The sequence below is a fragment of the Arvicanthis niloticus genome, chromosome 17, assembly GCF_011762505.2.
Source record: "Arvicanthis niloticus isolate mArvNil1 chromosome 17, mArvNil1.pat.X, whole genome shotgun sequence".
In the NCBI taxonomy this organism is placed as follows: domain Eukaryota; kingdom Metazoa; phylum Chordata; class Mammalia; order Rodentia; family Muridae; genus Arvicanthis; species Arvicanthis niloticus.
This window is the reverse complement of record NC_047674.1, coordinates 7,960,203-7,975,934: the sequence shown is the minus strand read 5'-3', so window position 1 is coordinate 7,975,934 and position 15,732 is coordinate 7,960,203. Positions and strand designations below refer to the sequence as shown.

Below are 15,732 nucleotides of genomic sequence, written 5' to 3'. Positions count from 1 at the left end.
GCCTTACTCTCCAAATATAATAATATGGTTATTAAAATGATGCTTGATTTTGTAGAATTAATACCAGAAATAACACTCTGCATTCAGCTTTAACCTCCACTGAACTATGTTACTTGCAAGCATGCCACTGCCCTGAAAACACTAGGAGAGATGACCAGTTACAAAATATACCCATTAGAATAAGTAGCCAGATTTAAATGTCTCCTTGGTAGAGTACATGTTCCAGTACACACCCAAAGAACATGAAGCTAAACGGAACAGTGTGAGACCCCGATTCTACCTCTGTTCCTTTCAGTTCTGTTCAGATTCAGCTCTGATTTATCCATCCTAAGTTCCCCCATGTATAAAAGCAAAAGCATAGGATTAATTACGTTTCTAAGAATACGAGTTTCACTTAAGTAAAGGTGTGAAAATGGCTTATAGGTTTTAAAAACAAAATCAACTAAGAGTTATGGTTGTGCTCCAATTAAAATTCAGATGGTTATATCTAAATCTTCTTAAGGCATATCAATACTGAAAAGAAAAAGATTGGGATTATGCACATCTAAAGAAAAGCTCTTCAATTTTTGAGGAATGTTGGGGATGTTACAGGTCCCATTTCCTGCCTCCAAGCCACTGAGCTCTGATATAAGCATGTTCTAAGATCCAATGTAAATAAAATAATTTTAAGATCCGAGATAATGGATCAAAAAGATTAGTAACAACTTGTAAGCCGTAAAAAGGGTGCCTTGTTTGACATTTGGTGGTCATGTTAAAGCAACGTACTTTGTCTTCCCTTTAAAATACTTTTCATTGTAAATTATGTCTATCCCTCCTGCAATCAGTTATCATCCCACACCATGAGACCATCCTCAACTCACGCACATACAGTAATAACATAAAGTAGGCTTGTTCAAAATATTCTACCCTGCTGAAATACCTTTAATGTCCCAGCATTAAGAAGACTCCATGATTATGTACTAGCAAAGTGAGTGAAATGCCCTAGTATGTAATACAGATTCAATTACCTAGACTGTTAAATGCACCAGGGAAAGTCTGTATTTTTATTTTGCATTTTCCCCCAAATGCAGAAAGAAGAAAGCTGTATAGATCATTTCTTGTCTTAGTCTGAGCACCCCTGTGGAGAAGATGCAAGCATGAAGCTGCCTTTGAAGTGAATGGAATCTCCACACTCAGATCAGCTCTGAGGGTATATAGGAAAGAACAAGACACTGGCCACAGGAACACAGACATTAGCATTTAAATTAGGCCAGGATCAAAAGAGAATTTATGCATAGAAATATACTAAGATTTGAAAACTAAGGCATGATTTTTTTTTTTTTTAAATAATCCCAGGTCAAACCACCTTGCATTAGAAGCAGGTTGTTCTTAGTCTTCGTGCCAGAAAACATTAGCAAATGTTCAAAAAGCCTAAAGACTGGGTCAAAACCAAGGAGATCCATCTCACATTGAAATGTCACAGAGGCAAGATATCTGCCCCCCCCCCCAACCCCTGCCCCAAGGTGTAACAACATCCATGCATCCAATTTTTTTGTACTATACTCAATACTAGTAGAAGGATAAAAGCAAACAGAACAAGAATAGTCATCATAATACATATTTCAGCTATGAATTCAAGCATAAATCTTGCCGATATGGGTAAATATAGCACAGAAAAAAATACTCTGAAAGTAAAATGCACCTGCCATGTAGGAAATGAAAATAGAAACCAAAGTCAAGGTTATTTCAGCCTTAGTTATCACCTGTCAATCAAGAGGTAGCCTTTAAGTAACACTTGGACTCAAGTACCCGTGCCACCTGAGCTGAAGTTATGTTTCACATACAAAAACTTAATTAGCTGGGTAAAACTCTGTACATACAAAGTACCAAAATGTGAGGGAATGGACTGGAAAGGCTTCCTGGATTGTCCTTGAAGACTAGAGAAGACTAGGCTCAGCAGGGTGAAGTACTGAAGTCCCCTACAGACAAGAAATTGTCCAAATAGACTTATAAACTTGAAGGAACAATGGATTTGGAAGAGGGGTGGGAAGTTAATTAGTCTAGCACATATGTTCCTGTCAGTCCCTAGTGAGAATGAAAGACAGAACTATAGAGTTTTCCACGCCGGTCTTTCACCGTAAGTCACATAGAATCACATGTTGTAGGGGACAGTGGTAAGGAACAGGTCCAAGCCACCAGGCGACCTTTGATTCCCTCTACAGTCAATCACTCATAATAAATTACTTTCCAGTCCCTGCTAAAGTAAAGTGATGATTGATAGGCGTACTGTTCTGAAAGCAAACCCTTGACTTTCTTCGAGATCTTATTTTCTCTCTTTGGTACAACATAAATTCATGATGTGTGATTTCTCAGTCAGTGTTGTAATGAACAATGCATAGCAGGCATGCAGCTGGGAGGTTTTAGGACACACAGATGATATACACTGAGTATGAATCCCAGGAAAGGTGGGTACCAATGGGGCTTCCTGAGAATGAGTAATATTTAGGGACAGAGAGAAAAGGGATTCCAGGGAGAGAAAATTTAAGTAATAAAATCTTAAAGGCACAGAAGAATATGAATTAAAGGAGAGAGAGTAAACAGTGCAAAGGCTGGCTAATTTAGCACAAAGAGCTTTATGGAAAAGTAAATATGGGGAATGTTGAAATGCCTCAAGAGTTTGTGTCTGTTGTGTAGGCAATAGAATGTGTCTGCAGCATCCTGACTGGAACCGGATTGAGGTTGTAAGGAAAGTATTTGTGGAAAGCAGATTAAAGCTTATGGCAGGATAGGGATGAAAAATGAAAGGAAGATGCATCATGAAGAGTTACTTTTCTTAGTTAGAAAGCTAATAAGGATGAAATTAGTAAAATAGCTTTGGAAAACAATTTTTCTGCACACATTTTTTTTATACTGCACATTGAAAACCTCATGGTTCAATACTTCTGCCCTTGAGGTGTTCCCTAAAGAAACTCTTACACCTGCAACAGAAAATGCACATATGAATGATTTTAGCATCATTACCTGATCTAATGCAAAGTTTCCAAGAACTCATTAAGATAGAGTAAATACCTCGGGGTCTAAAAAAAAAAAACTTGATGAAAATCATTAAAGGACACTGAATCAACATACAAGGCACTCTAGAATGTATAAGTTATCAGTAAACTAATAATAATAATTCACAACTTAGTTTATGTATGCATATGTGCATGTACATTTCTACATATTTTATTAGTTATACGCATGTGCCTATGTGTTTCCTTGTGAATTGTTTTGTTTTTGATTATGATTATTTCATTCTTATTTGCTTCAAAAACACATTAAAACAATTATGCTTTGTTTGTGTGGTGATTCTAATGAAACATGCTCCCTGCCCCCCGACCCCCCACTACATGCCTGCATTTTAAATGCTTGGTCCGCAGTCCGTGCCTCTGAGGAAGTTATGGAGCCCTTATGAGCCTTGCTGGAGGAAACATGCCACCTGAGGAGGGTTCTGAGGGTGTATAACCTCATCTACTTCCAGTTTGTTGTCTGCTTTCTGAATGTAGATGAAGATGTGAGGTCACAGGCTCCAGTCACCTGCTTCTATGCCTCTCTTGACATCATAGACCCCTCCCTAAACAGTATCATGAGACCAAATAAACTCTTCTTCTATGAGTTGCATTGGTCATGGTAACTTATCGCTACCACAGAAAAGCAACTGATACACTCAGAAAAACATTCAAATATGCAAAACTTACAGAGAATAGCAAGAAAAGACAATAAAGCTCAGGATAATGTTTACTTCTGAGAAAAGAAGAGTACCATTGAGGGTAAAACTTGAGGTGTCTCTGAGTTTCCAGCACTGTTTCATGTCTTAAATCAGGTATGTTTCTATGAATTTATTTTATTGTTACTTAAGTGTATCAGTATGCATCCCTTTGTCATTGTGATACATTTTAAAAGTTAAAAATATTTGAAATGCATTTAAAATACTTAAAATATTTAAAATAAATAGTGACTGAGTAACTCCTTCTCTGTTCCCCTCCAACTCTATTGTTGACTTCTTGACTTAAGAATTTTCCTGTCTTTTCTAAAAGCATTTTACCATTCTTTCTCTTTTGTTCACTGTTGCTAATGTTGAGAGCCAAGGATAAAGAGGCACAGAGCACAGTTCTCATAGTAGATTAGTGGGCTAGGATTTTATATTATTGCCTTAACAGTTTTCTACAAACCTAGCACCACACAGCAACACAGGACATATTTCTTAAAAATCGTACATTTGTGTAGGTCTGGAATCTTAGTGTATATTAGTATAATATTAGGATATAATATTAACATATACACACATACACATATGTGTGTATATATATGCCTCTCCTGACATCATATATATATATATATGATATATATGACACATATATGTATATATATGACATCATATATATGTGATATATGTGACATCATATATATGCTTATAAATTTCACTAACTTGTAGTTATAAAACCTGTTTTCTTCTTGGCTGTTGGTCTGAGGTTAACTATAAAATGTAGACCTGCTATTCTAACGCGCCCCCCTCGAGCCTTGCATCCGTGGGGAAGAAAGCACGAGACGTAGAGATCAGGTAGTTACTGCAAAACGAGGCTTTTTAATCTTTGTCACACACGTGGGGAAACGCGGAGAGGCGCGGAAGGGCAGAGCTGAGGAAGGGGCCTGGCTTAAGTACAGTCTAGAGTGACGTATTCACTTCTGATTGGCTGTTCGCTCACCACCCAACATTCAGTGACTATGGCACGCCTCTCAGCCTAGCAACTGCGCAGATCAATGTAGCGCCAACTTGGGGTGGCAGATTATATTGCGGCTCCTAACATGCTATAGCCTCATTTGTCATATATATGTACATATATATGTATATATACATATATATGTATATGTGTGTGTGTGTGCACCACCTTCTGAAGGCCCTATCAGTGATTCTCAACCTTCCTAATTCTGCTACCTTCTAATACAGTCCCTCACGTTGTTGTAACCCCAAACCATATAATTATTTCATTGCTACTTTATAATTGTAATTTAGCTATGGATCATAATGTAAATATCTGATATACAGGATATGTGATATGAGATCCCTATGGGAATGGTGCTCCACAAGCTGAAAAATGCTGGTTGAGAACCTATGGTCTAGGCATAGGTTGCTTATAAACTTCACTAACTTGTAGTTATAAAACCTGTTTCCTTCTTGGCTGTTGGTCTGAGGTTAACTATAAAATCTAGACCTGCTGTGGCTTCATTTGTCTTAAAATCTAGCCATATTGATTCAATCCATCTCATGACTCATGTATACTACCTGTTTTTGCATTTCTAAAATTTCATTGTCAACTTTTCTACTTTTGTCTACTAAATTTGAGGACCATTAAGCTTGAATTAGTCCCCTATATAATTTGAGAATAAGATTATCTCAAGATCCTTAACCTTTGTCATACTTGCAATGTTCCTTTTGCTATGTAGAGTAACATCTATATAGACTATGAATTTTAAGGGTGAACATATCTGTAGCCTGCCATAATGGATCTTTTTAAAGTTATAGAGTAGGGAACAAAAGCCATATTTATTAATGTGCAACAGAATACTAATAGTCTGACTATAGAAATGACATGGCCAGTTGGCTCATAAACCTGCCATGATGGACTGATTGTCCCCCAGACTGGGGACAAAAACAAACCCTTCCTTCAGCTACTTTTATCAGATACTTCATCTCAGCAAAGAGAATGCTGACACACAACTATCCTCTGCGATGCTACCACAGGCTGCTCTACAGCTAATTTGACATCATTTCCTCAGTGTCAGCTGCCATGGCAAATGGTTGTCACAGCTCTTCTTCAAACATTACTCACACCTTTCAATCATTCTCCAAAACCCAGCAAAAACTATCATATAGGGATTAAAAATGTTACAATGCCGGGGACAGACTTGAACTGCGATATTTGTCCCTACACAATGCTTCCACGGCCACTGATCGTTTCTCTTTGTTGCTTTTCTGTTAGAAACCAACCTAACTTCCCCCGGCAAGATGTGACTCAGCCAATCCCTCTGTACCTGCCTGAGATATTTAAGCATTTGACACAGTAGACTTTCTATCCTGAAGATAATCGAGTCCTTCTGCAATGACAGTGTGTGTTCCCTTAGTCCCTCATCCAAGGACTATATCTCTCCACAGAGAGAACAGTATGTCTGCAGTTCATGAATTGGGGGAAATTCTGGGATTTAGAAATAGTTGTTTCTTATAGCCATTAATGTTTCTGGAGTATGAGGCTTGAGTCTTCTGTGCTAATCGTACTATTTCTCTTCTGTAATAATTTTATGTTGAAGGAAACCTTCTCCAAACCAGCTCCTTTCTGTTTCCTAAAGGACCTGAGCGTCAGAGTGAGATAACGTGCACATCACCCAGCACACTAACACCAGTAAACAACAATGAAAATTTGTTATTCTGACTCTTGCATGCTAACTCTGAGAATTCTTTTTTCTTATTTGTAATGAAATAATTTTTAAAAAACCAGCAACACTCATGTGGTTTATTTTGTTGCTAAATAGGACTAGAGAAGATGTCATTCTTTACACATCTGGGAATTTTTCTTGCTGACACCAAATTTCTAATACCATCCCACTGAGAACTTAAAATAGAGACACAAATCTACAGATGCAGAAAGAGAAAAGCATTCAAATGTGTTTTTAAGATGAGAATATATTTGTGTAGCAAATTTGCTTCAGTTTCCAAGTTACTGAAAAGAAACAGCATATTATAACAAGGGGGACAGATTATGCCTTTTGAAAATACTATTGATCTCTTCCCAACAATAAGTGTATTATATAATTATTTTGCAAAATTTGAAAAACCCGTAATATATTTTTCCTTGGCAATACTGATCATACACACGGATGTTTCAACAGAATCCCCCAATCTTTCTAACTTTATACACCGGCAAATTTTTGTATTTTTCTCATTTGACAAATATGTGATCTCTGTTATTTCCTTAGACAAAAATCAATCCATTTAGTGAAGAGTTAAATACATTTCAAAAAGAAAAACAAAGCAGAAATAAAAAAAAAAACCAAACCTTGGGAAGTTGTGTTAAAAACTCTTCTAGATGTTCAGTGGTATTTAAGCCCTATGACTACTGATACATTGATTTCTTAGGTTACAGGAGTCTCAGCAAGTCTTGGAGGGAAACATTTGGTTTTAATTGACTGCTTACATCTACCAACCAGTCAGATTCTATTAGACCAGTGAGCTTCCCCAACACAATAGTTCTTCCTTAGCTATGCTTTTGCTTTTTTGGTTTCAGTTACCTATCAACTCCTGTCTTAAAATACTATATGGAAAATTCCAGAAACTATTATACAGTCTAAATGACTTTTACCACTTTACATAGTAATGTAGCTATAGTTATTCAACTTTATCATTAGTCATGTTGCCTTTTTATTAATTTATAACTTAAATTTTATTGCAGATATGTATGTGTATAGTAAGATCTATACGTTTCAATATTATCTCAGTATTATATATTACCTGAGGCCTTGGAGAAGGGAATCTACTCCTTAAGAATTTCCACCAACAGATAAGTTTTCTTTGTATTTTTTCTTTATATATATTGATCCCCTTAATTTCATAATCCTATAATAATAAACTGTATTGAGGAAGTTCGGTATTAATTGTATCATATAATAGTGCATATTATTATCATGGATTCCCTCTGGCATCAGCTTATTTTCATTTTACAAGCATGTACGTATTAACTACTTACATAAACTTGCCCCAAGAATTTCAGTCTTCCTTTTCTAAATCAAATATCTCGTTTGTCATTGGTGCTGAATCTACAGGACATCTTCAGCCTTGTAATTATTTTGTTTCTAAACTTTGGGTTTTACAGAAAATTGATTGTAAACATTATATCTATTTTAGTTGCTAAATTGAATACTAGCTCAAGGGGTAGTTAAGATTTATAAGAGTCAATTTCCCTAGGTTTCTCCTCAGTGATCTGTGGCTTTGATTTCACTCAGAAAGACACCAAGAAAAAAAAAAAAAAAAACAGATCATGGATTTTCATTTTGAATGAAACCCACTATCCTAGCCAAACATCAAATGTAATAGAGAACACCTAACTTGATATGCAAAGCTTATCAGATATAATAAACATCTTTTTTATTTGAAAAAAAAAAAAGCAAACACAACCAATCACATGCAAGAGGCAAAGCAGTTCATATTAATGTATTTTAAAGGGTTGTTCTTATTTGTTTATTCCCTGCCGATGGTTGCTATTGCTACCTTATGAAGCAACACCAACACAATATTATCTGGAAAGATCAAATAAATACCTGTCCTCAGACCCCACCCCCAAGAGGTTCCCCTTTATTAGGTTCTGAGTCCTGACTGAGGTGGTGTGGTTTTTTAAAGCTCCCTAGGTGTGGACAAGATTGAGGATCACTGTGTCTGGCTTTGAGGACTGAACTATATTTTCTTCCTCTCAATAACTGCATTGTGTGATATTAGAAAGACCAGTTTCTGGGGAACGGGGGTTGTATGAATCATAATTAGGCCCTGTAAGTGTCAACCACAGCCTGGGTAGGGAACACCTGTGGAGCAGAGAATTAAAAATGAATGATGCCCTTTGTACCATAATGATAATACATTCTACTCTCTGGGAAGCTATTAAAATATTCTCCTTTAGAATTTTTTTCAAGTCTGTTTTAAAGCGACACAAGAGAAAGTAAAATGAGGTATTGTGTACTTAACCTGGCAGAGCTTTCTACAAAATATTTTGTTATATTATTTATGTGTGCATCCTACAGTGAAAGTGGGGAGGCCCTGTAATGTGTCAGCGGAAAAAAAAAAAAAAAAAAAAAAAAAAAAAAAAAGCAGAAACAGAGGCATCCCGTTTACATTGCATCAAGACGGTCTATCTCGGCCTAACTATGTCTTCTTACATTTTTCAATTTGGAGGGTCTGTTCGATACATACATTTCATAAATGTCTAGTCTCATTTAAATGATCATTTACATCCGTGAAATTCCCTCTGTGGCCTGTTCTTCTGCATCCTCCTGGAGCCCAGGAGTGTGCTGTTTCTTTTCTTTTCTTTTTTTTTCCCCAAAGGAAATTCTTTGTGCACATTCTCCTCATGGGGCTTAGTAGAGTAAGACAGGAAAGTGGTCTTAGTGATTCTACTTAGTGAGGAAACCCCTTCCTCCTATGTGTACAATGATAGGTAATTGAACTAGTGCAGCAGGAAGGGGGTTGCTATTTCATACTCCTAGTTTTTTCTTAACACCATGAAATTAAGACCGTGCCAGCACGGAGCTGCATGCTCCTGATCTCTTACAAATAACCAGTGCAGTATATTATTTCCTTTATATTCTCTTACAGCTCATGCTGGGAAAGATAATTGAGTCCTTGACAGATGTCTGTATTTCAGAGGAAAATTTATTTGCTAGAGAACAAACATGTATTACTTTTAACACGGGGCTATTCATTATGTGGGCCACAAGGTGCCTTTTGACGACTTGTAAATTGAAATTAATATTTTTCTCTTGCCATCCTAAATATGCATAAGCAATTTTGACTGCTTGATACAACCAAGTCAGAGCTCATTCTTGTATTGCCACGTGGCTTTCTGCTCGTGATCAAGGCTGGGGCATACGTGAAATATAGAGTAAGGAAGCATTTGTGTTTCCTGCTTTTTTTTTTTTTTTTTTTTCAGAAAAACTCACGGATTTGCACATTCCCCAATATTTGCAGAATAAGTACTGTCTACCACACCCAACCTCACAAGGAAATGGCTCTTAGATGAGGCTCAACATAAGGAAAACAGGAAAGATTTTTCACGAATTCATGTTTACGAAAGTGTGCTCAGGATGTCTCTCTTTCAATCCAAACATGAATGTGGTACAACATCAGATGTCCCTAACATTTTTGTATAAAATGGATCAGCTTGGAGAACTGGGCAAGCAACAATCACAGGACAGCAAACTGAGAAAACAATTAGGTGCTTTACAGGGGGAATGCACACCTCCATCCGCTTGGCAACACTGCCTATGAACATGCTGCTATCTGAAAATTATGTCTCTCATTCTTAGCTGTAGGCTGGCTGAACATCGTTTTCATCATGACTATACATAGCATTATAGAAATCAACTAATAGCCAACAATGTCAGAAAGAACCTTAATTTAATGTTATCCCTGTAGGGGATGACTCTTTCAGTGGAAGGAGAAGCCTTTGTTATGGTTGGCTTCTTATTATTGCTGCCTACATACAGACTGTCATGTCCTAAAGCCGCAACTCCTGAAACTCCCTGGTTGCAGGTTTAGGGTGGCTTCCCTAGAGGGCAGGAGGGCAGGTGAGTCTTTTGTCAACTTGACAAAAACTAGAGTCACCTTGGAAGTGGGACCCTCAAGTGAGGAATAACCTTCATCAGATTGACCTCTGGGGGCATTTTCTTGACATATTCCTGACTGTGAGAAAGCCTGGCCCACCAAGGTGGTGCCACTCCTAGGCAAATGGCTCCAAAATGACTAAGAAAACAAGCTGAGAGAGCTATAAAAAAGAGAGAGGAAAGAAGGAAGGAAAGAAAGAAAGAAAGAAAGGAAGGAAGGAAGGAAGGAAGGAAGGAAGGAAGGAAGGAAGAAAGAAGGAAAGTAAGTTAGTTCAGGAAACAGCATTCCTCTGTGGTGGTCTTTGCTTCTGTTCCTGCCTCTAGGCTTTTGACTGAGCTTCTGCCTAGTCCCTCAGAGATGGACAGTTTCCTGAAAATGTATGCTGAACAATCCCTTTCCTCCAAGATTGGTTATTGTGTGTGTTTTATCACAGCAACAGTACACCACAAACAAACCAGAACACCCAGAACTGAGTTTGCATTCTGAAACCCTAAGCTATTGAGTCTCAATCTCTCTCTCTCTCTCTCTCTCTCTCTCTCTCTCTCTCTCTCTCTCTCTGTGTGTGTGTGTGTGTGTGTGTGTGTGTGTGTATCTCATACACATTTGTCACTTTTTGAACAAGAAAATTTCTTGGGATCAGAAGGTACTGAATCGAATATAAAAAACAACAAACAAACAAACAAACAAACAAACAAACAAAAACCACTAACCACTACAGCCTGGGACACTACATCAAGTTTTCTCTCTCACAAAAAATTAATCATTTGTTTGTTTGTTTGTTTGTTTGTTTGTTTGTTTTGGAGAGGCACATACATCTATGAGTGTGCATAAATACAGAGAACACAGGCTATCTCATTAACACCTTGCTTCAACGAGGGTTTTAAGCACTTGTTTCCATCTATACCAGAGTGAAGAAATGACCTAGGAATGCGTAATGCCAAATATCAGTCCGTGTGTGTGTGTGTGTGTGTGTGTGTGTGTGTGTGTGTGTGTGTACGTGCACACGCTCGAGTTGGTAAACTGTACCTGTTTCTTGTATATTTTTATGACATTTAGTTTCTACAAAGAATTTCTTACCTCTACCTGAGAACCTAGGGTCAAAGGCTTGCTTTGGAATTTGGGTTGAGAAATAAAGCTCAAACTGGCCTGGTCTACCTGATTTATCTCTGACTCGCCACTACTGCTTGACATGCTATGATAGTCTGCGGAAGTAGTTTCCCTACGGAGAAATGGATTTTCTTTCTGGGATTCCCCTGTGGCTTGAGACAAGCCTAGCTCTTCTTTCCACTGCACTTTCTTTCTTGTCTCATTCCAGGGACTTCTTCCACATCTTCAGTGACCTTCCTTCTAACATCCCCAAACACACAGAACTCCATAGAACTAGGCAGAGCAGAGCTCCTTGAAAAGACCAGCGCTTGGCCGCAGATCCAGAGTAGCTCGGGGATCTGCAGCTGCAATGAGATTAAATGAAAGATAAGTTGGAACTCTGGAGAAAGAAGCAGAGGACTTTGCTCGGCAAGGGCACCATGAACACTCCAATAGTCACTGCACAAGTGGAAATTTAAATACCTCTTTCTATTAAAAGCCCCTCAATTGTGTGTGTGGGTGCAGCTAATAACACGTGTAACCAAACCTCTACTACACAACATTCCTGGCTCTTAACTCATCCGGTTTTATTTCTCGTGCTTTGGGGGTGATTCCCGGAGAGGGCTGGGCTGGTTGTTCTGTGTGCCAAAGCTGAGTGCTCCTCAGGAGTAGGTAGAAAAGCACAGCAGAAAGGGACAGCAGGTGGAGGTGGGAAGTCAGGAGAGGCAAAGCTCTAGTCTTGGGGTTCTGGCCAGGGAACCGCATGCTACCTAAGTGTGTGGCTCGAATTCAGGGACCTGGCTGCGGGAGGTGACTTGGAATGAAATGACACTTCCCTAAGGGTTCGAAATCAGCGTCCTCTCTCTGGGTGCGCACAGCCTGATAGAGCCCCAGCCCAAAGGGCGCTGGGGAGGAAGGAGGTCCCTTGCCCTCTCGGGAAGCAGCCCCGGATCCGACGGAGACCTCATCCTCTCTCCACCCAGCTGGCGCGGCCACCTCGCGGGGCTCGCCTGAAAGGACCCGGGACTCCGCCGCGTCCCAGAGACTGAAAGGGCCCGGGCCTTCTCCACGTTCCCCAGGGGCCTCGGGACAGTCGCAACCCTCCGACCCGCCCCGGACTCCGAGCACCCGCCGCGCGCTCCCCGGGAGCGGGGCGACCAGCGCGGGGCTCCGAGGGTTGGAGGCGGAGCCGAAACCGGGGCGCAGCCCGGAGCCGCCCTGGGGGAGGGAGCGGGCGGTCCCGGAGCCCAGCGCGCCGCCCGGGGAGGAAGGAGGCCCGCTGCCGCCGCGGCCGCGTGCTCAGCTTGTCCCCGCCCAGGGACCCGGAGCCTCCAACTAACTCCGCCCGCCGCCCGCGGGCTCCCGCTTCCGTCCCGGGGATCGCCGGCGGCCGCGCAGGTTGGTGTGACCGGCGCGGGGCGCGGCGGGGAGAGGGTCTGGCGCGGGGCGGGGCGGGGCGCGGAAGTTGGGCAGAGGCGGGGCGGGGAGCAGGCGGCTGGTTCCCCGGCTTCCTGGCGCGGGGACCCGGTGGGTTTCCTCCGGCGCGGCCGGGGTCACGGCATCCGGCTCTCCGAGCCTTTCTGGCATTCCCTAGTCCCCGGGGTTGTCAGCGCCACCGCGTTCTCCACCCCTGCGGTCCCCACTGTGGCACTTGAATTGCGCCCTCGCCTTATGGGGCGCGTTTGTTCATTCGCCTTGAGGATTTTTTTTTGTCCCCTTTTTGAACAACTCTAAGTGACGGTGGCGAAGCCCCGCGGGACCCCGAGTGAATCCTTAGGACAAGTTTGAGGGTACCAGGAGCTGCCGCGCAGATTGAGAGCGACGGCCGTAGAATAGCTACTGGGGCGCTTGAAGTGCTGGCAAGTGCCTGGAATTATGGAAATTCCCCATCCTCATCGCCTGCCCAGCTCGGCTGTCTCCCCGCCGTTTTTGCCAGCCTTAGACTGTGTGTACTCCAGGGAAGGGCGCTTGCTGTTAGGCAGAATGGACAGTACCCTCCTCCACTTCCTATACTCATCAATTCTGGTTGGGTCACCTCTTCTGTGTGGCTTTGGTACTCTATCCCATCAGAATCTCTGTCGACCTGGACGAAATATGTGTTGTTCTGTTGGCGGCTTAGAGCTTGTTGGGACGATTTAGGAGGGATATGTGATGGTTTTGAGCCAAGTCTGCGGAAGCTCTGTGCTGGTGGGTCCCTGACCCGAGCTTGGTCCTAAAGCTGAGATTTGGTGATTTTAAAGATGAATTTGACCTGGAGCTCTTTAAGGCTGAAAGGCACAGCAGGGCATTTTCTGGAACTGATTAACGGGTTTCAGAATTGAAACTGTCCTTTACCCAGCAAACCCTATGTCTAAACTGTGGATCGCTATTCCCATGGTTATAGAAATTAGATTTCCAAGAAGATCCTACTGACCTCAGACTTAAAGATAAGAACTTTTTGCTTCAGATGTTTTGTTTCCTTTACAGTCTTGTTTCCATCCTACACGTAGATTTAATAATCTTTGGGGGGAAAAAAAAACCTTCTTTGGAAGGCGAGTTTAGAAACTTAGTTGATAATCACAGACGCAAGAGACATTGTTTAATGTCTTCTACCTACCTTATAAGGAAAAGCGCCAATAAAATCAGATTTACACTCTGTATTAAATGGCTAAGTCCTGTCATTCTTGTAGCCTAAATTTAATAGACATTTTCATGAGTCCCTGTATTATGCGATGCAAGGCTGCTGGGTGCTTTAAAGAGCTTGACATGGAATATACTTCTTGCCCTCAAGGGCTTTCCCAACTAATTTAGGGACACTCATATCTTTATATGGACATCAAACATATTCTAATAACTGTACGTGGCTTGTAAAAAGCTGTCAAGAATGCTATATCTAAGGCCCTTCTAGGTCATAATTTGGAGAAGCTGCCTTACAGATTGAAGTAAATACCAGGTTCACTAAGAATGCACTTTCTAAAAATAATGTCTCAAATGCCCAGATTTCATCAAATAGAGGTGCATTTGGAAATAACTATTTCAGAACAAAAGCATCCTATGAGAGAGTGGTTCTCAACCTTCCTAATGCTGGAACCCTTTAATAGTTTCTCACCTTGTGGTCATCCCCAACCATAAAATTATTTTTGTTGTCACTTCATAACATAACAAAGTTACTGTTGTGAATTGTTTTGTAAACACCAGTGTTTTCTAATGGGCCTGCCCTTGGGAGTAGCGACCCACAGGTTGAGAACCCTGGCTTATAGGCTGAATTATGTAATCATCAAGCACTGGAAAGCTATCACAATTTCAATCATCTGGATAGCCACATCAGTGCTTTTCTCCTCCTCGTGGGAAGAAAATTAGAGGCCTAGAAAAATAACTAGAGAGTGGAAGCTTTTGTTTTTATGTCTGTAACTTTAAATAACTTTATTTTATATTAGTTTATTTATAGAAAGAAGCACAGGCACACATTGGAAATCAAAGGACATATTGTGGTAGCTAGTTCTCTACTTCCACCATGTCAGTTTTAGCTCTCAAACCCAGGTTTCACACTTGGTGACAAGCACCTTGACCCACTGAGCCATCTTGCCCACCCGCAAATGTATAGTTTTCAATAGAGTAATGCTTTAATCCTGTATTAGATACTTGTCTGATGGTGTGATAAAACACCATGACCAAAAGCAATTTATAGAAGACAGTGTCCCTTAACCTAAACGTTTTGTAACCTTCCCCGACAGCAGCACCCACCAGGGACCCGGTGTTCAAATACTGACTCTATGGGGACATTTGTTATCCAGAGCACCACAGACACAAATGTCTGATGAACACTGGATTGCCTATGCAAATTTGACTTAAATTAAATGAAACTTGTTTATTTGTTTGTTAGCCAAAACAACAACAAAATTAGTAAAACAATAATAATAAATCACTCCTGAATGCTTTTGAATTTTACAAAGGTAAAGGATTGACTCAGGTTCTTCCCTTCTCAGTAAGTTGCATTTCATAAAATCTGATGACACCAATTCTTTCCCTAGTTCAAAGAAAAATTAATCTACCTGCTGGCTGGGTGGAGTTTCTTAAGCTACATGCTTGCATGTGGGACTTTTTAGAACTGATTAAACTCACACAATAAGGCCTGGCAGGCTGAAGGGCAGGCAGCCTGAGGGGTGTGCTGTTAAGTTTACAGCCGCACTTATAGCTCAGTATGTTGGTTATCTCGTTTATAACTTAAGATTAAAGATTCTTATCATTGCCTTGGAAACTGTGTGGCTTGTTGAAACAGCCATGAA

The 15,732-nt window shown here is 40.6% G+C and overlaps 1 protein-coding gene across 10 annotated transcripts in view; it reads left to right on the top strand.

The window, feature by feature from the left end:
- The first annotated feature begins 12,698 nt into the window (after positions 1-12,698).
- The window catches only part of Pam (peptidylglycine alpha-amidating monooxygenase), a 281,891-nt gene continuing 278,857 nt past the window's right edge, over positions 12,699-15,732 (top strand). For 5 of the 10 annotated variants that reach the window (XM_034521211.2, XM_034521210.2, XM_034521208.2 and 2 more), the window contains exon 1: positions 12,707-12,865. The gene's annotated coding sequence lies outside the window, so the exon portion shown is untranslated. Of the gene's footprint in view, positions 12,866-15,732 lie in introns of all 10 variants that reach the window. The other 5 variants (XM_034521206.2, XM_034521205.2, XM_034521202.2 and 2 more) reach the window with 2 other exon arrangements.